Here is a 24,822-nt window from a genome sequence, read left to right on the forward strand (position 1 = left end):
CTAAGTCTGTTCTGACAGATGTACCGATTCCATTATAATGCAATGACTTACGGTTAGTATACAGACTGCAATAATGCTTCTGAAAATTATCTCAAAATTGTGTTCAGCCCAAAATGAATATAATGCATGAAAATGGGACGCAGTTTAATCAGTAAATATACACTCTCACCCTGTTTGTTCCTTGTTGCCATTTTTAGCAGCTATTGTGCGCATCTCTCACAGAGATGTTGGCATTCAAAAGGTTAAAACATCATCACTAAAATAAGGCCTAGTACATATTAAGTGTTATCCTTCTAAGCAAACAAACCAGAATCAGAAAAAAATAAGGTCTCACTCATATACCACTAACATTTGCTTTTTTGTCAAAAATAGCTGTAACCGGAAAAGTAGCTGTTACACACTAAATGTGCTACATTATTTTCTTTAATTAGCTTCAAGAATACAGGACGGGACAGTGAAATAACTTAAGACAGTGCCTCCTTTACACCCAGGAGGAAAGCCACAGGCAATGTAATGCTCTGTCTCCTAGAATATTATATATTTTAGTGCTTATTGTCGTGTGGTTTTAGAATATAGCTGCATTATTTTTTTGGTTGACATTGTTGGAGTCATTTGTTGTAGATAATAAAGTCTATACATTGGTTATTTTTGTACTTTGTACTTTTCTATTTCCCCAAAAAATATCTACTTAATAACTACTTAATTATAATTAGATATCTTTAAATATAAGAAGGAATTCATTCAATCACATAAAGTGTTTTCTGCCCCCCAAAAATGTTCATATATATTTTTGTTTCTTTATAGGGAACCTTCAGAGATCATCAATATTTAACCTCCCAGACGCTGGCCTCATTTCTTGGTAAGACATTAATATTACTTTTTCATTAACAGTATTACACACAGTTTGTTCTTTGAAGCTTACATTAATTAAGCATTGTAAAGTTTGGCAAACATGGCGGGGTCAAACCAGATATCACTGGCAATACTAGAATTTGATGTGCATAAGGCAAAATTAAATGGATGCATTTATTTGGAGGTTGAGCAAAACAAATAGTAAGCAAGGAACACACATACTGGACAGCAAATGTTTATTAAATATTAACCCGGGCAGGTTTGTCCTGCCCCAGCAAAACCCACCACAGAATGTAGGAAGCCCCCCCCCCCCCTCACCTCTGGCGTTTTTACGCTGGAGCTCCCATGCCGCCGCTACCCCAGCCGCCAGACACAGTCAGCATTGACCACAGCCCGCAGGCTCGGGGATGTTTGCGGTGGCTCGGGAGGACTTGGGCATCTGAACTGCTGAGTCCTCCGAGCTGCCTCGAACATCCCCGATCTTGCCGCCTTCTTCACTGCTGTGAATGGTGGCTGGGGAAGTAGCAGGGGAGCTCCGGCTTATGATCACCAAAGTGAAGGGGATGGGGGGCGACAGGAGGCGGAGGAGTGACGGAGGTGGGGGACCTAGAGGTGGTGCGCACCTACTGCATAGTGGTATGCCCGGTAATTTTCCTGGACAGCCTGCTGCGGCAGCACAGCTGGGCCTGGAAAATTTCCAGGCATACCACTCAAGTGTTTAAAATCAATGAAGCTAATTTCTGCACTTGATCAAATAATTTCATAAGCAAGACCTGATGATTTTGGGCCCATATACACATTAGAGTTTGGGGTGACTCGGTCTAAAATATCTTATACAATATATGCAATACTTTGTGTACTTATAGGTGTTTTATACAATAATAGAATGAAATTATGTATTTTTTAAACATACATCCTACCTCATCACCACATTTACTTAAAAGCAATCAAAGCAAGCTATACATTTGTGAAATTGCAGTGCATACCCCATCACAAATGACCTGCTTGAAATTGGTGATCTGGCAAACCAATTAATTTAGATTGCTAATTGTTTTTTTTTTTAAATTGTGTTTGTCAGCCTAATAAGTGGTAAGTAGTTAGCCCAGTTCTTTTTTTTATTAAAAAGTATTTGAACCTTTGGTCATATATAGCAAATGCTTAAATATCTGACAATAGAGCCCTCAAGGCCAGAGATTTAAAAATTAGCAACATTGTATAAGTATATGTAAATCTTGTTTTTTTTAATAGGGATAGTTAAAACACTCTTGTTCTTTGGCTTGCAATTTGCATATTCTACAAAGAAAATTAGTTTCTTATCTTTTTTGAATACAGTTTGTGGTATGATCAAAGTCATTAAATGAATACTGAATTAGTAATTCTGATTGTTTTGCTAATGACTTGTATTACAGATCTTGTTTAATGATAGAGACAGCAGTAGGCAAGTTCATTTTTCTAATCATACTGTCTCAGTCATTAGTCAACCTCTCTCACTTGACCTACATATAATACCAAGGATTTTTAATAGTAACACAGTATGCTGAATTCAGTCGATTTCTGTGTGGTCACCATATCATTCTGATGCAATGACGGAATCTGCAAACAGTTTTCTTTTGTGAAAGAGAAATTTAAGATTCTATTTGGTATGCTATTTGTATTTTAATTATAGGATCAAAATGTTAAATATTTGTGTATCAACAATTATAATACCTGTTTTCCCATAAGCATCATTTTAAGTTGTAGATCAATCATACGTGATCAAAATTATTCAGTCGTAGTGATGTGAATAGCTTTTTTCGAAAATGCAGAAGAGAAAATATAGTATATTAATGTTACTACCATATCCTAAAAAAATATGTAATAGTGTCAATAATAATTAATCTAATAAACAATGTATATGAAAGGGTTTTTAGTCACAAGGGTGACGAAAGAAGAACAAAAACGGTTTTTGGGGCACACTTGTAAATTGTAATTGATAAGATTTATTTAAAATGTAACTTTTATTGGAAAACTTATACTAAAATATCAGTACGTGTGAAAAGTACATGTTAATTACAATATACATGGTGAACATAATACATGAAGAAATAGTGGTCACAAATGAAAATTTGTTGGCGAAAATGGTTAAAATAGGTAAACTCTGTGACACAATTCAAATCAAAGCAATCCTTAAATAGTTTCGGACAAATTTACCGAATTAATCTGTGTTTTTTTTTTTTTTTTTTTTTTTTTTTTTTTTTAACAAATTTTATTTGGTTTTTCAAATTTTTCACAAGTATAAGAAAGCCAACATTTGTGCCAGTACATGTGCATAAGGATGAGTGTTTACAGTAAGTGAAGTGCATAATGCACCCACTGTACACAATGTACCGACTGAACGCATTGCACAAATTAAACACATAAACAGTAAGCGTATAGACCGGTCGGTGTGTCTCTCCAGAGGGTATTTAGTGAGTGGACGTTGGGTCGGATGGGACAAAGTCTTATAAAAAAGTTCATCCTGGCACATGACTTTTGGAAAGGGGGTGGGCCATCGTGCCACGGAGTAGACCTCTCTGGTGGTGCCTGGATGACTGTATGACCAGTCGGACCATTGTGAAGACTTGAACATCAATACATTCTAAAGCTAAACATTTTAAATAATTCTTATCTATGAAAGAATATATGGGGGAGAAAGAAGAGAAAGGTGGGTCGGGGTAGGAAAAAGGGGGGGGGGGGACTTGGATTCACGCGTTAGATGTTGTGGTATGTGTACATGACGCATGACACTATGCCCCCTATATGGATGGATAATGCGGTCTGGTTTCTCAGTAATCTTGCGTACAGAAGAAAAGCAGGTAGAGTGTGTAGATATGGGTTGCTCCCTAGGCCAAGTAGTTTCTGCAGTCTGATATATTACAGCTCCGGGTATTCCCCGTTGGTCTCCCCTACGGGTACTAGCCCGGCCACTCACTGCTTAGCTTCTGAGTTCGGAATGGGAATCAGGCGTCCCAGTGATGTATGGCAGTAATTGTACCATGGGACGAGAGCGTGCCTTGGCCGTGAGAAGGCTTATCTGTGCTTCTGCTTTTTGCTGTGAAAATACCACCCGGGCCTTTGTTGCCGATGGCCTTGCAGAGAGACCAGGAGTACTACAACAAATGAGAGAGCAGCGTAGATAGTATAAGTTGAAGTTAAAGTGTGGGTGTCGGGATAACCCTCTTCTGCTATTCACCATCTATCATTAGATATCAAATGGTGATTGAGAGTGATAGGGTTAACACGAGATGCCCAACGGAGAGAGATGGAAAGGAGATTTTTGATTTTTGAAGAAATGTACCCAAGTCTCCACCTTGGAGTGGTGTAACTGGTTTCAGTATTGGTATTGCTGAAAGCCAGATTGCACCAGTGGGAAGATTTTGTTCAAGATGCAAAACATGAGTATTGCAGCACGCATGTGAATAAATATTTCAGGTATGCAATATTTATCATTAGTACATGCAGACTGTGGAGTCCAGGAGTTCTGGCAACTGCTCAATAGCAGTTGCAAAGTGTCACAAATACCAAAAATACAAAGAGAATATGAACACAAAGTATCATAACATGAAGGCAGAAACAGCGTGTAACATGAGTATCTCCTAGCTCTTTAAAGATAGCAGATGCTCGGATTGGGCTATGGCTCCGGGTGGTTTGAAAAAATCACACAATTTGCACCCGACAGAAGCTATTAATTACCCACAACATATATACAGTCTAATGCAAAGATATCGTGCCGCACACTTTAATTATGTGCGTGTTTGCACCTTTTTAAACTAGACAGTATAGGTTACCAATGAGGGGTGCCCCGATGGGTGCTAAGGAACAATAAATCCGGTGCTGAAATCATGTACACATGGGCAGATTTGTAGTCTAAGCAAAGTGCATGTGGAAAACAGTGGTTGCTCGGCAGCAGTATAATGGTTAATGAGCAGCAAGGTTAGATTGAATTAACACTGCTGGGTAACCTGTGATAGCTCCACAGGTGTCTGGACAGTGGCACCACTCCAGCTTACATCAGGGTCCCGTGTGTCAAATCAATGGGGGTAGAGTAAGCGCTGGGTGATTGGGGCGATTTGAATGGAGGCTAAATAGCGCCCGGCAGCAACATGCACAGCCGGGGAGAGTTTTCACTATGACCGGCACCCACTCAGGGAGGTGTCTGAGCCTGGGACCCTGATGTAAACTGGAGTGGTGCCACTGTCCAGACACCACCGCCAGCTGTCTAGCCAGACAGTAATAATTAATACTGTATACTGCAGCTTACATGCTTAACCTCTTAAATGACCCATTTTTTTTTCAAAAAACACTCAGAATTTTTTTTTTTAATAAATAAATTAGGGTAAGAACATTTACATAAAGTATATATTGTTCAATACAATTTTATCATGTTCAGAACATCATGACTATTGTGATTTCCATTTCCCAGCACATGATCCTCTCTGCAGTCTAAAAGGGCCCCACAAGGAAGGGATATCTGGACACTGGGTCGAAGGGGTTTAGGTCTACCATGTTAAAGTCAACCACCCTTAGGTAATCCGGCTAAATTAGATGCATAAAGATAGTTGACGGGCACTAGAGCAGCTGTAACGCTAGTTAGACACTGGCGGGTGATAGATGGGACCATAGTCAATGGTCACATGGTTGACAGGATTTTTTCAGGATTCTTAGGTGCCAGTCCACTAGGATGATTCTTTACTATTCAAGTGTACATAGAGTTAGAATAGAATAGTGTGCCAAGCATAGGGAGCCATGCGACGGGACACAGGGGTCCCCAGTGTCCGTGGGGACTCCTGTGATATTTGGCACCAAAAAATCCTAAAAAGTCCTGTCGACCATGGTCCCATCAATTAGCTGCCGTTGTCTAACTAGTGTTATTGCCACTGTGTCTACCTCAGCTGAGTTGACTAAGGGTGGTAGACCTAACATGGTCGATCTAAACCACATCAACCCGCTATACCACAACCCATGGAATTTCCCTAGAAGCTGCTAATGTTTGTACCAAACAGCAGTGATCATTGCATGGCGGAAACCAGGAATCAGAGGGCCTGGATGGCTGCTGAAATCAGCAACTACAGGAAGGGTCTATGCCTGCAGCTGCACAGTGGCCTTTTTAACACATGGCAAGTGGGTAAATAGAATTTATTTTGTGCTCTGAGCACAGCAGTTTGTAATTATGGGGGTTATTAAGACCTGATTGCTAGAGCCCTGCAATCAGCTATTTCCCACCCAGCCAGAGTGAAATCCTGACCTGTGCAAACCTGCAAATTTCTATGCAAAGTTTGCAAATGGTGTGTGAAAATTATGCTGATCGGTGATAAACAGCAAATCTGTGCGCAAGCAAGTACTAAAAGTGTGGCCTGATGCAGGTGTCTATAAAGTATATACAGATAAAAACTTATAGTGAGAATAACACCTTAACTGTGCTATGACATGACCAGCCACATTGTGCTGTACATACAGTTTTTCTTTCCTACCTGAAATTTATTATCCAGTGTAATATTGCACCTTGTCATTCCTACAGATGCTTGCCACCTATCATTATTTTTTTTTAAATAACATTTTATTGAAAAGCTTTAATCACCTCTTGTGTATTCCCAAGATTGCAGATTTAAAAACAAAGATAAAATCTGTCGCAAACTCACAAATATTTGGCCATAGTGGAGTGTGTTACTACAGAATCCATAATGGACCTCAAGAGAGGCTTCCTTCCCAGTTCCAAAATGGCCACTGACCTATGTATTGTATATGCTTTCTTGTCACTATGGCCCTTATTCTAGTGGAATAGGTCGGGGCGTATTTTTGAACAGGAACCGAGTGTTCTTAGCCCCGCCTTCCATACGGATCGCTCACACCGTCCGAATGCGGTAAGATGCCGACCGAACGGACCGCAAGTGAATTTTTCATGTGAACACCTCCTCCATCTGTGGGAACCTCCCCCATTGCCAAACATCGAATGCTGGACCGAGTGGTCAGGCAGCACGAATGCTCCAGACCATTCGGGCATTTCTCAGTGCAAAAGCAGGGATATGGGTGGGCAGCTGTCATCCGGCTATGTCATATGTCTGCCCCCACACATGCGTCAAGGCCAGATTACCATACGTATGCCCAGCGTTTTCATGGGAACGCCCATGAAACGCTGGGCGTACGCACATGGTAATGAGCCCAAACAGCCCTTCGCGCCCCTCTCCACCCCCTGTTTGGATTGTTCCAACCGATCGTTTTCTGTACAGAATTCACACCGTATTCGGATGTGTGCGGCATTTGCACATGCGCAGATACGCCTCTGCACATGCGCAAACATCAACCATCGGCCATCCGTCCGCATTCGGAGCCATCCGACTCAATCAGAATAAGAGCCAATGTTAGAGCACCACAGATTGGAGATAGTAGCATTCAGCTTAGCTCCAGTAAGATCTCTATTTACTTGCCATGCAGATGCTCCATCATCTTGCACTGCTACATACATTCACCTGCTGATGACACCCCATAGAAACATAGAATTTGACAGCAGCTAAGAAACACATGGCTCATCTAGTTTTTCCCTCCATGTATATATATTTAGCAGGCCAAGCGCTGCAATGTGTATTGTTCCATGAACAAATTGCTTGTTTCCTTTTTTCAAAGTTACTTATAACTGTGAAACAAGACCTTCATACACAACTAATGTAAGAAATAGTTATTTATGCTGTACTATGTGCAACAGTTGTTTTATATGGTTGTTAATAGATGGCATTAGAGGAAGCAATGCTATGAAATTCCTGATGCTTTTGCCACAATATTTTTCTACTGTTTAGCCTATTGTATGATTTCATAATACACATAATGAATTGACTTTGCAAGGCATTTGTTTTCTTCATGCTCAACATTCCTTGTATTTCATTTTACCAGGTTGAGTCAGTACATGTTGCACATCACATAAAAATCATTATTGACAATCAAATGTTGTAAAAAGGGGTTGTTATACATAAAATTATGACAAAATGATGGGGGTAAAATTGTCTAATTCATATATTAATTTAACTATGAACAAAAAGTTTAAGAAATTTAACTTTACAGTTAGTAGAGTCCCCATCCCCTGGTACCTGGCCAGCGGGGTCCATGCAGCACTGGGGAGGCAACAGGGTCCCTGCGGCATATAGAAAGTCAGCGGCGGGTTCCCTGCAGCAGATGGGAACTAGTAGCGCTACTAATTCCCATCCACCACAGGGCCCTGCAGCTGACTGCCCATCCACCACAGGGAACCCTCCCCAGCTCTGCGTGGACCTGCGCACTGGACAGGTACAGGGGAGACTGACCTGCCTCCGTGGGGAGTGGGGGAGGGTTTGGCTGCCTCCGTCCAGGGGGGGGGTTGGCTTTCTCCATCTGGGGGGGGGGCCTCCTTAACATATGGGCTCAATGGGCAGCTGTTCAATGGCCCCACAATTCTAGGGGCCTATCAGCTAGGGCCAATTGTGATCATTTGTCTCCTAAGCTTCTTGGAAGGAAGCAAAGAATGCTGCCTGCTTCCACTCATTGTGAATTACATTATTCTCTACCTGCATCACAGCTTGCAGCCAGACAGTGAATGGCTGTCAGCATTCTGCTTTTGGATGGCTAAAGCTATTCACCAATCAGAGTCCAGCTTTCTCTACCGGCCTCCCAGCCTGCAGCCAGGCAGTGAATGTCATTTGGAAGATGGCTTGAGCTTCTTGTACCTGCCTCTCATCCTGCAGCCAGACAGTGAATTTCCACCAGCATGCTGATTGGTGGATTGTTGGGGCTATCCACCAATCAGAGTGCTAACAGCCATTCTCTGTAGGGAAGCAAGCGGCAAGATGGAGCAGGACTACAGGAGGGGCATATTTTCTTGTTTACATTTTTCCCATGAATGGGTGTGGAGGGGCAACAAATGCATTGTTTCGCCCAGGGCCTTTAATGCTGTTAAGACGTCTCTAAATAAATGCTTGATGTGCTAGCTTACAAAGGTCTTACAGCAGTATCTGAATTTCTTACTGATGGATGATATGATAATCTTTCTCTAGAGGGTATACAGTATTCTGCTAAAAAATACTGAGAGCAAGAACATTTTATGATAATATAAATGGTCATATCTGATCCCTGTAGTGTACTGCAATGATCAGACAATAATGATCATTTTGAACACAGAACAATGAACCACAGTGCTTTGTTATATACAAAAATAAAGCTATTGTACTTATCCCAATGCAAAACAGCCACACTCTCTCTAAACAACAGAAAAATCAATGTTCTCCTACTGTATCTTTGTGTAGTTGTCAAGCGCTCTGGGAAATTTGCATTACATTAAAATTGAAATAGCTGACAATGTAAAACAGCTCCTTTATTAAGTTAAACTATGGCATTCAGGCTTTCACCTATACATCTGATCAGTTAAGAATTGTTGTGTATTTAAAACTTTGGTTTACAAATTTGGAAATGCGCAAGGCATTCAAATGAAATATGAAACTTTTAGCTATAAAAAAGTATAAGTACAATAATTGATCTATGTTAAGTCAGATGCAGTTCATAATGCAAGTATGTATATAAGCCCACACAGATATGCCTTGCCATACAGCAGAAATTGTCTCTATGTACAGTATGGGGGGAATTTAATAAGATGGGAGTTCTATTTGAAATGAGATGTTGCTATGGGCAACCAATCAGAGTCTATTTAATATCTTCAAGAAGGTGCTAAATAAATAAGTATGCTAATAAGAGGCTAATTTATTAGATATCAATAATCATATACCGTATATACTCGAGTATAAGTCGACCCGAATATAAGCCGAGGCACCTAATTTTATAACAAAAAAAACTGGGAAAACGTTTTGACTCAAGCGGGACCCTCACTCGAGTATAAGCCGAGGGGGGCTTTTTCAGCATAAAAAATATTCTGAAAAAGTAGGTTTATACTCGAGTACAGTGGTCGAAGTGAGGCGGTATACGGCGGTATGTCATACCGCCACTTCTATCTGGCGAGAAAAAAAAGCCCTCAGGACGCGCTCTGACACATCAGCAGCACGTCCTATGCTGTCACTCATGTACAGGTCCGGGGTGTGCAGCACTTTGCTATCACTCCCACCAGGGGCAGATTGGCCATTATAATCACCGAAAGATGATCATGTGGGGCTGGGGCTGGTGTAGTGAGCTGGCTCCGCCCCACACAATTACATATGACTTCAAGAGCGAGCAAGACTTCCCTGAGTGCCTCAGGTTACAGAGCCTGCGCTGCCTCCAACTGCGCCTCAGACTACTGTATGCAGCCAGCCAGCCACCAGCGGGGTACTGTGCGGCGCAGCGGCGCTGACAGGGGCTCGGCAAGTAAATATGGAAAGGAGGTGGCGGGGCTGCTAAAAGGGCTTGCTCTTTGCAGCGGCCAGGTGGAGGCGGGGCCTCACAGGGCGTGCGCCCTGACCTTAGCCGCCTTGCCTCCTTATCTGTATGCATATTGTCCCCGTGTGGCCCCACCTCTCCATAATAACACCCCCTGAGTCCCTGTCCCCGCCGTTTATCAGCACCCCACTGCTGCCCCTAAGCTCCTCCTTCTCTTGCATATGTAATGTGCAACGGGGCGTCATGACGTCACAGGCACATTACCATATGCGCAAAATGTGCTTGGGCAGGACGGGGGCTCTCCAAACTGCATGGCTATATTGCTGCTGTAACTGGCAGGTGAGTGTAGCCAGGCATATGTCGGGACAGGTGACAGAGGATGGGTGGGAAGTGCTGATGTGTGACAGGAGGTAGGGGGAAGTGATTTGTGACAGGAGATGGGGTATGTGATTTGTGACAGGAGATGGGGGAGGTGATCTGTGAAGGAGATGGTAGGTGGAGATGTGTGACAGAAGATGGGAGGATATGTGTGACAGGAGATGGGGGGATGCGTGACAGAAGATGGGGGGATGTGTGACAGGAGATGGGGGTTCTGAGGAGGAAATGAGTGACAGGAGAAGGGGGGAGGTGATGTGTGACAGCAGATGGGGTGGGAGATGTGGTGCAGGAGATGGGGGGAGATGTGTGACATGAGATGGGGGTGCTGAGGAGGAGATGTGTGACATGAGAGGGGGGGAGGTGATGTGGGACAGCAGATGGGGGGGAGGAGATGTGGGACAGGAGATGGGGGTAGATGTGTGACAGGGGATGGGTGGAGGACATGTGTGACAGGAGATGGGTGGAGGACATGTGTGACAGGAGATGGGGGGATGTGTGACATGAGATGGGGGAGGAGATGTGTGACAGGAGATGGGGGAGGAGATGTGGGGGAGAGCATTGCCCCTGTTATACAGCAATCAGCAGAAAATGGCTGAGCGCCTGGCAGCCGAAGTCACGCCCTCTGCCTGCTCCTCTCCTGAATACAAAGTGTTGTGCTGTCTGCCGTTCAGTGCGCAGTGCTGGTGCAGTGCAGCAACAGAAGAGTACCAGTAACAGCAGTGGTAATTAACTGGTAAGTAAGTCAGCACTGCCACTGACTAAGTAGAATTATTGTTGTAGATTAGTTTGTGCCCTCTTATGCTTGTGCCCTCTTATGCTTCCACTGCCTGCTTCCTCCAGCGTTGCTTACCCTCCCGAATTGTCCAGGAGGGTCACGGAAATAGGGTCCCCCTTCCAACCCCCCCCTCCTCCCCGCACCTCCTCCCCCCTCCTCCCCCCGCCTTTCACATGGGCCTCTACACCCTCTCCCTCATATCGAGATTTGCGCCTCTTTCGGGAGGGGGTGCGGCTAAATGGCAAATTGCGTCATTTAGTACCACCCCCTCCATGAAGAGCGGCATTTTCCGGGATGAGGGGTGGGGCTCCATGACAGTAAGCACGACCCCTGGAAAAGCTGCAGAGTCTTCTCTCCGGGCCTCTCCCAGAGTGGAGACTCTAAAGCAGGGCTAGCCAAAAGTTCGATCGCGATCTACCAGTCGATTATGTAGCTCCCGCCGGTAGATCGGGATCAAGTGCTCTGCCAGCACACCTTACCCACAACCGTAGATGTCAGATAAGTAACGCCAATAAACCCAGCAGCAGCGCATAATTAAAATAAAGCTCGGCCACTAGCCAATACCAGCTGCAATTGATTTCAATCCGTGCCAGGGATCTCATCAGTGCATATTTGTGTATATTTACAGTGTGTGCTTTTATGTTGATTTATGTTGATCAGAATGTGAATTTTGGGCTCGTTCCCTGTGTCAGGATGTGAATTTTGGGCTCATTCCCTGTGTCAGGATGTGAATTTTGGGCTCATTCCCTGTGTCAGAATGTGAATATCGGGCTCATTCCGTGTGTCAGAATGTAAATTTGGGGCACATTCCATGTGGCATAATGTGTAAAGGACGTATTGCGTTTGGAGGGGTATGTTTTACACAGGGGGAGATGCCACTTTGCGTCACATCTTTCACTTGATATAATAATTGTTGTGGCGATTGGTACATCCACTCCGGCATTATGTAATTTAAAGGGCACCAATGGGTCGTAAGCCTCTTACTGAGTAAATGCTCTGCTGTATAGATGGAGCCTGCACTTTCCACTATTCTAGTCACATTGCAGCTGTATTACCGGCTGCTTCTCCCTGCACTGCACAAAGTGGCTGATTCAGACCTGCTCGCCAGGCTGCATATATTCGATGCCTAGCGAGCAGGTTAATGAAGAATGCACATTCCCTGGCCACCCGAATTGCTTCACTACCATGCGAGCATATGTGTATGCTTACACACCTGCTCGCATGCGGACGCAGAGAGGAAAATCATTAGATGGTTAGACAGACACTATTGATGTTTTAGTCTTGCCTGTCGCCGGTGTCTTTAAGTATAATGATGTAGTAATCCCGCCAACTGTTATGCTGGCTCCACCCATTATTGATTTGTTGCTGCCTATGTGAGGCTACTTCCAGAAATTGTCCAGGGCCACTTTTAGTCCCTAATCCGCCTCTGCCAACATCCATCCACTAATTTGTACAGCGGCGAGAGTATCCCAATGTGTGCAGCTGAACCCCCGGTGACCCCCCTGATACCTCCAGTGTCAGTGCGGCAGTGTGAAGGTCCCCTGCCTTGTAGGACTTGCTTTGCGGGTCGCTGTGCCTCCGATCTGCAGTCTGCAGCAGGAAGCTGCTGTGAACACGGCTGTGTAGACCGTGCTCCTCTGCCCTCCTCCTGTGCCGCTGGCTCCATCTTCAATCCCGGTGGCGGGTGAGTGTGTGACTCATTTCAACCTCTTCTATGTCACCCTTTTGGCATGGGCTGCGTGGAGGCAGCAGCGCCATCTTGCCCATGTGATTTTCCAGCTTGGATGCCTGCAGTTGGTATCTGTTAACGGCTCTCCATATACAGGATCCTCGCCTGGCATGTTTGTAGCTTCGGTCCCTGACAGTTGTCCATTTACTTTGCATCTCTCCCTGACTGCTGACTTGGGGAGCCCATGGGAAGACCTTTACAACAGATCCATAACTGAGAGGTGCAGGGGGGACAGGGGGTATGGAGAGGTGCAATGGGGACAGTGAGGTGCAGGATGGGGGGGCAGAGGGACAGGAGGATGGAGAAGTGCAATGGGGACAGCGAGGTGCAGGGGGGGCAGAGGGACAGTGGGTGCTGGTGCTCTGATCCAGTGGGTGCTCCACTTCAGGACACAGACAGCAACCCAAGGAGCCCATAGATGAAGATCAGTGAGCTGGTGAGTAGCAATTGTACAATATGGCCACTTTCCACAAGGTTTTGTATTTAATACAATATTGTATAGTGTTGCACTTTCCTGTATTATAAAGGATCCATATTGAGCAAGTAAATTAGAACACCTTTTTGCACCTATACATCCTGTAGTCCAGTGCTCGAGTACTAGATAGTATAAGGGGTCCTAATAGTGTGGTGTACAATGTGTATAAGGGGTACACTACACTTAAAGACACGACCCCTTTTCCAGTGGCCACACCCCCTTTTCCGGAGCGCGCGCGCCTTCGGCACGCACTTAACTGCACCCTTTATTTTACCATACCCCCACTTTAAAATTTTAACTTCGAGCACTGCTCGAGTATATATGGTACTTAGCTGCAGATATACAATATGTGTGTGGTGGCATATACTGTACGATCTCAATTGTTGAACCAAACACTAATTGTAAACACACAACATCTGCGCTATTTAGAAATGTTTAAACAGTGGACAAATCCAACACAAAATTCTTCACATAAACGTTTATTCATTACCCATAAAACATAATAATTTTAATGTGCGCACACAACTGAAATAAGTCCTAAATAGAAAAAAGAAACATAATATATGTATATTTAAAAACACAACAAAAGGTGGATCTTGAAAAAGAAAAAAACTTTAAAATATGGTTCCTTACGTCATATTGTGACAAGGAAGTACATACATTGGATCAGATGAAGTCTTGGTCTTTATTTTTGTAGTAGGTGAACAGCATACCAGGTAATCAACACAGCAAGAAAGGTTACAGCATTGCAGCATACAGGTCTCACGGCATAGTAAAAACACTGCAGAAATCTGCAGTAGTCTCTACCGTAGCCCACACCCTGGCCTATCAATTGGGCAGCTATTTCAAAACTAAGAGCAATGACCCTCTGCCCTGGAAACCCTTATATCAGGAGACACATGTGCTGCTTAATCAGCCCAATCCAAATCACACCAATTAGGAAACCTGAACTGGATCTAATTTTCCTGCTGCTGCTGATCTAAAACCTGGTCTGGATTTTCCAAATTATGCTCATGTGGAAATATACTGTATCTGCCAAAATATGTTGATTGTATCAGTTAGAGGATGCTTCCCCTTGAAGATGGAATTCTGTTATCTATAGGACCATATGCATTGGCGTCGATCCAGCTAAGTACTGTGCCTCTGACGTCTCTACTCATGTAGATAGAAGCACAAGAGTGTTTGGGCTGGCTAAAGAATGTTACCTCTTTCGGGGGTCTGAACTCCTCACTGAATAGGTATGGCCGCTGGCGATAGCTGTTGGGTAGAGCTATAATCAGACAGCAGCAGTTGAAAATGTGAATATCCTGTCCTCGTTAGCTGAGCAAGTAGATAGGTGCTGGGTCACTCTTTAATTAAACTTCACAGGTGAGCAAAACTGGTCAGAGTCCAATTTCAGTGGTCCCAATATTGGATATTATTTCAAAGATGTATAGCATCATTCTACTTGCACGGCTGAAGTGGGGGACTTGCATGGACTGCTAAGGGGGCTGAAGTAGGGGACTATAAATTGACACGGCTAATGGGGCACAATGTGGGGGACAACTCAGAGGCAGCTTTTTTTAAATATTGAGAGTCAAAAAAAATGTATTTATTTTTTTACTGCAGGGGTTGCTAATACCCATTTCACACTGCAGCTATAACCCAGTAATTTGCCGATTTTTAACTGTCTCAAAACAGTTATAGCTGCAGTGTGAAAGCACCAGTTTTAAATTACTGGTTCAAGAAAACCGGTAATTCAAAACAGATAAAAAGATGGATCCTACATGGTTCAGTCCCATTCTTTTTGCAGTGTGAATGGGTCTGAACCTGTATTTTGGATCCCATACCGACCCCCCTCCCCTGGTCCTTGGCAGTGCACCCCACCTCCCCTGGTACTTGCCAGCGCCTGGGGGTCCAAACAGTGGGGTCTATGTATTGATGAGGAGCGGGGTTCATGTATTGCTGGAGAGTAGGGTCCATGTACAGCTACTAGTTCCCATCCGCCGCAGGGACCCCGCTGGTGACTTCCCATTCGGTGAACGGAGACCACCCCACCAATACATGGACCCTGCTCCCCAGCAATACTTGGACCCCGATCCCCAGTACATGGACCCCGCTCCCCAGCAATACATGGACCCTGATCCACAGTACATGGACCCTGCTCCCCTGCAATACATGGACCCTGATCCCCAGTACATGGACCTTGCTCCCCAGCAATACATGGACCCCTCTCCACAGCAATACATGGACCCCTCTGCCCGGACCCCCAGGCGCTGGCAAGTACCAGGGGATGGGGATGCACTGCCAAGGACCAGGGGAGGGGGGTGTATTACTGGTGAATTACCAGTTTTACCTTTCACAACTGGTTCAATGTGAAAAGTACAAAAATGGTAATTAACCAGTAATATACTGTTTACAACATGCAATGTGAAAGGGGTTAAACTTGCTCTGACCCGGTTAAAGAAACGTTTTAAAAACCAGGTCAAAGCAGGTTTTGCAGTGTGAAAGCAGCATAAGTCTGATAACTCAGTGAAGGGTTGCTACCATGTGTGCCATAATTCTTGGGATGCTGCCATGTGTGCCCTATAAATCCAGCAGTGTTGCCATATGAGTCTGCTATAGAAAAACAGTGGTGGTGTCCTGTGCACTGTCCAGCACTGCTGCCCGGTGCTACTATATAAGTCCAGCTGCCCTGTGTTGTTGTATAAGTCTTTCATATAAGTCCAGCGGTGCTGCCCTGCGCTTCCATGTAAGTCTGCCATATAAGTCCAGCGGAGCTGCCGTATAAGTCCAGGTACGCTGCCCTGTGTTGCTGTATAATTCTCCATTATAAGTCCAGTGGTGGTGTCCTGTGCTGCCTTATAAATCCAGTGGTGCTGCTGTATAAGTCTTTTGTATAAATCCAGTGGTGGTGTCCTGTGCTGCCATATAAGTCAAGCATTCCTGTCCTATGCTGCCATATATGTCCATCTGTAGTGCCCTGTGCTTCCATAAAAGTCTGCCACATCTAATACCCTGCTATACATTGTATTGTGTGTGACGATGAAGCACGCTGGAGTGAATTTGTTTACAGTGGTGGATTATTCCCAACAGCCTCGGCAGCTGCACAAAAAGTCAGTAGCGTGTCACATGACCAATGTCAGAAGGAGATTGAGCAGCAATTGGGCAGTACAGTCTGTGAGGAGAGGTCTGGGGAGTGAGATACAGGAATTGGGTCTACAGCAAGTTAGTCGACAGTCTGTGTCTGTGCCTTGTGTTGCTGTATAAGTCTGCAGTATAAGTCCAGCAGTGCTGCCTTGTGCTTCCATTTCAAATCTGCTGTAAGTCAAGCAGTGCTGGCCTGTGCTGTCTTATAAGTCTGCCAAATAAGTCCAGTCGTGATTCCATTCTTTCATATAAATCCAGTGGTGGTGTCCAGTGTTGCCATATAAGTCCAGTGGTGCTGCCGCATAAGTCCAGCAGTGCAGCCATATACTGTAAGTCTTAAATATAAGTACAGCCGTGCTTCCCTATGTTGCCATATAAGTCTGCAGTATGTCCAGTGGTGGTGTCCTCTTCAGCTGTATAAATATAGTGGTGCTGCCCTGTGCTGCCGTCTAAGTCTGCCGTATAAGTCTAGTGGTGGTGTTCTGTGCTGCCATATAAGTCCAGCAGTGCTGCCCTGTGTTGCTGTATAAGTCTGTAGTATAAATCCAATGGTGGTTTCCTGTGCTGCCATATAAATCCAGCGGTGATGCCTTGTGCTTCCAAATAAGTCTGCCATATAAGTCTGCTGCCCTGTGTTGCCATATGTCTGTAGTAAAAGTCCAGTGGTGGTGTCCTGTGCTGCCATATAAGTCCAGCAATGCTGCCCTGTGCTTCCATTTAAGTCTGCCATACAGTATAAGTCAAGCCTGCTGGCCTGTGCTGCTGTATAAGTCTGCCATATCAGTACAGTTATGCTGCCCCTTACTGCCATAAAAGTATTTAATAGAAATCCAGTGGTGCTGTCCTGTGTTGCCATCTAAGTACAGTGGTGCTGCCTTGTGCTGCCGCAAAAGTCCAGCAGTGCTGCCATATAAGTCTGCCATATAAGGGCAGCCATGCTGCCCTGTGCTGCCATATAAGTCTGCAGTATAAGTCAAGTGCTAGTGTCCTGTGCTGCCATAGAAGGCTAGTGGTGTTTCCCTGTTTTGCCACTTAAGTGCAGCAGTGCTGCCATATAAGTCTGCAGTATAAGTCCAGTGGAGGTGTCTTGTGCTGCCATGTAAGGCCACTGGTGCTGCCCTGTGCTGCCGCTTAGGTCTGTCATTTAAATCCAGCAGTGCTGCCCTGTGCTGCCATATAAGTCTGCAGTATAAGTCCAGTGATGTGTCCTGTGCTGCCATATAAGTCCAACGGATATGCCCTGTGCTGCTGTTTAATTCTGCAGTATAAGTCCAGCAGTGCTGCCCTGTTCTGCCATCTAAGTCTGCTGTATAGGTCCAGCACTGCTGCCCTCTGCTGCTGTACATTTCTGACGTATGAATTCAGTGGTGTGGTTCTGTGCTGCCATATAAGTCCAGTTGTGCTGCCCTATGCTACTGTATTTTAAGTAAGTATTTTGTATAAAGTATAGTGGTGGTGTCCTGTGCTGCCATATAAGTCTGCCGTATAAGTCAAGTGGTGGTGCCCTCTGCTGCCATATTAGTCCAACCGTGCTGCCCTGTGCTGCCATTTAATTCTGCAGTATAAGTCCAGCCATGCTGCCCTGTGCTGCTGTTTAAGTCTGCCATATGAGTCAGGCAGTGCTGCCCTGTGCTGCTGTACAATTCTGACATATAAGTCCAGTGGTGTTATCCTGTAAAGCCATGTAAGTCCAGCTGTGCTGCCTTATGCTGCCATATAAGTATTTTGTATAAGTATAGTGGGGGTGTCCTGTGCTGCCATATAAGTCCAGCTGTGCTGTCCTGTGCTGCCATATAAGTCCAGTGGTGCTGTGCCTTGTGCTGCCGTAAAAGTCCAACAATGCTGCCGTATAAATCTCTTATAGTCCAGGGGTGCTGGTGCCTGTCTGCTGTGCTGTGTAAAATACTAGTTAGCTGGTAAAGACAGACTGGATTACAATCCGGACAATTGTGGGATAAGGGAATACCGTCAACTGAAGATGCAGTCCGTAATCCTGTAGCAAGACTAAAGGCCTATTGTGAGCAGTTATGTGTTCAAAATAGACTGGAAATGAGTGGAAATTAATGTTATTGAGGTTAATAATACAAAATACAAATAATTACACATACTGTAAAATCCAACACCCGGAAGGGTAGTTTTGGCAAAACCAATCCAGATCCAAAACGAAAAACACAAAAACCAAAAAGTGTCCGGTGCACATTTACAGTAATTTCCAGTCAATTATGACCACATCATAACGTTGTTGCAGAAGCTTGCACAGGTAAGTGTGATCTGTGTAGTTATTTTCTGTGTGTAAAAGTAAAAGTAAATACATTATTACAAAAGTAAAAAAATGCATAGGATCCTCCACCCCCAGCATATACTGCCCCAGGCTTTTTGAGCTAGCCCTGGTACAGAAAATATGTGAGACAAATATGTAGAGGTCTCTCTTATTTTTAGAACCATCTCTGTGCTCCACTGGCAGAAGGGTGAAGTGACTTCAAGGAGAAAGAGTCCCCATGGGGAAAGCATCCCCCACCCAAAAAAAAAAACAACAACTATTGAGCACAGCCTGGATTTCTTGTGTAGAGAGGATCCCACAATAAAGGGTCTCTACAGTGTACCCCAACCCAGGATGAAGCCCTTTGCTATCTCCCACAACCCCAGAGCAGTGGATGAGAAGTTGAAGTGGTGAAAATTAGATATTAAATAATAATGTCCTTTACAGTCCAATTACAGGTCCCAGCAAGCCTGCACCACATGATGGTACTCAGAGAAACACAAGTACCAGCATGCACAGAATTAAGTACCTGCTGGTACCATTTAGCAGCTGTTTTTTGCTTTGTAGTTTCAGCACACTGTAATACATGAAAACCTTGCTAAAATAATTACATTTTTATGAAAAACATTTTGTTATTTCCTTCCTATTCATAACATCTCTCATACATGGGATTTATTAACATAGCATTGGGCTTATAGCCAGTGGGCCTATTGTGTTTATGCCCAAAATTATTATACTATACATAATATTAATGCAACAATGAATAAAATGTGTTTTAAATATTTGCACACACAAATATTCTAATTGTATTTCATTTAAATGTATATAAATGTCATTCCCCCTAAAGTACTTAACATTATTTGAAATGAATGTGCAACACCCAATACCCTACATATGTAAGAACCTGTACATTTTGTCATAGTAAAGATATTAGTCAACATTCTTAACCATACCTCATTTACTACTTGTGCAATCTTAATTGTTTAAATTTCATGTTAATAAAAATCACACAACAACACCAAATATAAATTATGGATTTTGAGGCTAATACAGCATTGGGAGAAATTGAAAGGGTAGTCTGCATTTAGACACTAATGCTGCGCACACACGGGGGCGATTTTGTGTAATATCGTGGGCAATATGGTCGCTACGCGACCATATTGCCTGCGATGGGAGTGTGCACCGGCGATATATCGCCGGGTGCGCGCTCCCGTTTTTACCCCTGTAGTGATCGCTGGTCGCAGGAACATGCTCCTGCGACCAGCTGATTTCCACTGCCGGGCTCCCCCCGGCAGTTTCTTTTTCATCAGCGACCATCTCTGGTCGCTGATGAATAGGAGAAACTGAGCAATATATTGCTCAGCCATGTATGGCTGAGCAATATATCCCCCCCCCCCCCCCCCCCCCCCCGTGTGTACGGGGCTTAAGAGGGAAATTTAGTAAGATTGGAGTGCTATTTCACATGGGATGTTGCTATGGCAACCAATCAAGATAATAGGTAGTATCTGATTGTTTGTCCATAGAAATAGAACTCCCATCAGTAAATGTCCCCCTCAGAAGATGCTTAATATTGTACTTCTGTGATTGTGCCATCTTTGGTTCCTTAACATTGTGCAAAAGTGCATAAATTCACAAGAGAATGTGGTCTCAAATGATTCACAGATTTGTATACAAAAGTAGTTTTTTTTTAATTGTTAATGTTAAATATAGGATAATTAAGATAAATTAGTTGTATTTATTTGGAAATTACCAAGGACAAGTACAATATATTTACTTATCTATATAAAATTAATCATGAAATATTACTATTAACTGTAAATTAACAATGTAATCTTAATATTTTTGCTCAAAGTTGAACATAATGGTTTACTGTTATTCTGTTACATACTGCACGTATCAAGGACATGAAAATTGGAAATGGCTTAGCTGTTCTCAATTCAACCAAGCAATTCCTTGCAATTATATGCCACTATGGTGATTTGTACTGCTACCTTCAGGATGTGAAATCAAAGCTAACAGCTTGAAACACTGCAGCTGATCAGTCATTCGTCTGCTGAAAGAAGGCTCTGTTGACATTCCATTTGTACTTTTGCAAACTTTGTAGAAACCTTCTAAAATGTAAGATCTAAAAGGATTTTGCAAATACAATTTTATTTGCCTCTGTTCATAATATCATTTATGTGTTCTGATATCTGAATGGTAATTACATATGTATGAAGTACTTTTAATATATTATATACCGGGTTAACTTTTTAGTGCTCTTTGTAGTGAATACAATTTAGATTACAGATGTATTCTGGGTAAAATTTTGGAGACACACTAAATACATATGTGTAATTGGGCTGGTTCTAATTGTTATCATATTTGTGTTAATAATTTTAGACAAAGTTAATTCACTAAAAACTGCAGTTGCTCACTTGGTATATATAGGTCTGTATCAGTAATGCATTTGTAAGTTTGGATGGAAATGTTTGAACCTCTTAGATGATGCAGCATGAATTAAAATAGATATATCCTGACTATGTGAAGACGTCAACTGCTGATGTGTCTTGAGAAAGGCCACCTGGTGGCCGAAACGTAGACATACACCGCTTTTTTTGACTGGTAATGTACCAATAAACCTTTCATGATGAGACTCTGGTGAGTGCCCTTATTGGATTAACCATATCCTACCCTGCTGTACATTTGGGACACACTGTGTTGCCTTAAAGGAGCACCCCATATTATTTTTCGATGCTGGCTGGGAGTGCGGAATTCTAAATATCTGTCTATATATATATATGGACACAGGAGAGCACACACCTCCAGGAGCCAGAAAAGGTCATTTTCCTTTTATTATAGACCACATTGATACTCCTGTGTTCTTCAAGGAGACCGCAATTTGGATATTGGAGATTTTCCCTGTTTATATTTTAAGGGGACTGCACTTCAATACTAAAAAACCTACCACTCTTTTAGAGTGAATTATTTCACTATACGGTATATAATTACCCTAACCATTCCAATAGAAGTTTCACAAATTTTAAATTGGGCACCGCCCATCGCCCTAAGATTTTTAGAACATACTTAAGATCATCGAATATACATCAAGGAGATCGCATATTAGAACTTGAGTTCATCCCTGATTATATTTTAATGGGACCACACTTCAATATTTAAAAACCGACCATCGATTTAGAGCTAACTATCTCTATTAACGGTATCTTAATATCCGAAGATTATAATAGAAGTTCTACAAATCCCTTATCGGACACCGTTTGGTTCTCAAATATCATTTCTCAAACTAAAGATATTCGGGTCCAATCCTACCGTAGCCAAACAGCTTGAACATACACTACTAATCAACAAAGTTATCGATACTAAAAGACATAATAAGTATACATTTTGAATCTCTAACCGGACAAACTACCACTACAATCGTACTAGACTGTCGATTAGAGAAATTAGAAGATTCACTACAATACTATTTACACCCCTGATGAAGTCTCATAAAGAGACGAAACGCGTTGGGTAACCATTGACTACTTTTATGATCCATAAACCAAGAATACACCTGTATTAGAAGAACCATTCATAAGATATTATGAGGTTTCTGTTTTAAATGTTTTAAATAAATGTTTTCTACTTTGAAATTGTTTATGGTCCATTTGATATTGTAAAGGAAAGACAGGAATTATCCTGACCAATACACAGGGCGCTATATAACACTTTTGGTTTGGATATTTGCTTTTTGATCTCTCTAGTAGGGGATTAAGTGTTATCAAGCGACCAATACAGCATAGCGCAAATTCTGGAGATATTGTACATTATATATATATATATATATATATATATATATATATATATATAGTCCAGAACGTGCAGTGTAATTGATGCAAAGTAGCTTTATTCAACAACGATTCAATATCGTCAAGATATTGTCATCAGGTTAAAATACATAACAAAAGACTTGCCTTAAATAGACAGTGAGTAGCCAACGGTGGGGGTGGCGGGTGTCCGGCAGGCATGCCAAACGTCTCCGCTTGCGTCTGCCGCTACACATAACACCCACCCTCCAGTGAACGTGGAATGACGTCACAAATCACCATAGATACAATAAAAACAGACATACAAAAATGCAAAGATAAAGATAAAAAGAAAAAAATTACATGAACAGGAAATCAGCATAGCTATCATAATGTAACGATGTAAGCATATATATATATTCCAGGAATAGACCGCGCTCACACTAAGGGGAATGGGGTGCATGTGAAGGGGTCCAGAAATAAATCCATACATCAGATTTCTCATATAGAGATGCACGCACTCACCACTTTATCAAAGGAAGAACTTTTTGATAAAAGAAAGTAGTTTTATTTACAACAGTTTCTTCAGGTCAAATTAAACAGTCACCAAGCTCCGACGTTTCGGTCCTTGAAAAACTGGACCTTTATCAAAGAGCATTTGGGTGAGTCAAAAGAGGTTCAAAGAGAGCTCAGATGCAGAACATGCAAGCCAGCATGGTGCAGAAATGGAGACATATATATATATATATAAATATACAGTATATATATATATATATATATATATATATGTGTGTGTGTGTGTATATATATATATATATATATATATATATATTTATATATATGCAAAAGTCAGTAGAAGACCAATTTTGTTTGTTAATCTATATTTTTTATTTTTGATTTTACTATTTAACTTCTCAAATTTGGATAGGTTATTCTACAGTGTACACAGCAAAATCGTGTCATTGAAAGTAGTCAAAATATGGACAGTTTCTGAGTGCTTTAAGATTCATTTCCATGTGGCTTTTCAAAAGAAAATAACTTTTCAGGAAACATTTATCTTAATTGCTTTTTATGTGCAAATACAAACTTTAGATATATATTTTATGTGGAAGAACAAGGTTTTCTTAGGATTGATAGCAAATGCTCTGCATTTTCCCAAGGGAAATCAGAATTACAACATAAAAAGATTCTTCAAGCATAATATATTATAATTTATGCTCAGAAATACTTAATGATGTCGTACTATTTTGGATGGAAACAAAAGTTTGAGCAAATACCTGTGGAATTACTAAGTAGACCAAAAACATCCTGTTTTGCATAAGTTAGTGTTGAAATTCTTTTTTATATTCATTGTCATTTTGCTTTATCTTTCATTTCATCTTAATGAAAAGGAAGGAATTTGAATCAAATAATTGCTTATTCTCTTTGTGCTACAGTATATTTGTGATTCTTTTATAAAAATTCTACAGTAGGTCATCATATATTTTGCTTTCTATGATGTTTGTACTTCAATTTGAAAACTGCTACTGTTTTACTGGTGTTAATAATAAAATAATAAGATGGTTTTAAAAACTATTTACAGTAATTCTAGACATTTTAGAATACCTGTTGTATGTTTGATATCTGTGAAGAATTTTTGGTACTTGTTTCCTAGCACGGCACCCATCGCATCATATACCATTACACTAAATAAGGAATACAATGGTATGCGATGCGATTCAATATTGTACAATAAAATATCGCATTGTATGCCATACAATGGCATACGATGCGATCGTATACGATTTTTGATTGTACAAGCACCCTGATGAGTCCTTACCATGTTAAATGGCCCCCCATAGTCAACGCCACCCCCAGGATCAACGATAATGCCAACCCGATACTCGTCCTCCGACGTTTTCATACCCCCACTATCCACGTCGGCGTGGAGTTGAATTTAGATAGTGTGGCAAGCGTAGCGAGCCACCGAGCCCGAAGCGTGGCTAGCGCAGCGTGCCCCGTGAGGGGACGCGGAATACGAGCTCGAAGCATACCCTGCGAGGGGACGCGCAATACATTTAAAGTAATCCCCTCTCGGGCGGCTCGCGTCCCATG

General features: G+C 42.5%; 1 protein-coding gene across 33 annotated transcripts in view; it reads left to right on the top strand.

Annotated features, from left to right (window-relative positions):
* The window catches only part of PTPRD (protein tyrosine phosphatase receptor type D), a 1,589,668-nt gene that overhangs the window by 505,833 nt on the left and 1,059,013 nt on the right, over positions 1 to 24,822 (top strand). For all 33 annotated transcript variants that reach the window (XM_083185941.1, XM_083185944.1, XM_083185945.1 and 30 more), the window contains exon 4: positions 805 to 859. The gene's annotated coding sequence lies outside the window, so the exon portion shown is untranslated. The remainder of the gene's footprint in view (positions 1 to 804; positions 860 to 24,822) is intronic.

Source organism: Crinia signifera, chromosome 1 (genome assembly GCF_055691185.1).
Source record: "Crinia signifera chromosome 1, ASM5569118v1, whole genome shotgun sequence".
NCBI classification, from domain to species: domain Eukaryota; kingdom Metazoa; phylum Chordata; class Amphibia; order Anura; family Myobatrachidae; genus Crinia; species Crinia signifera.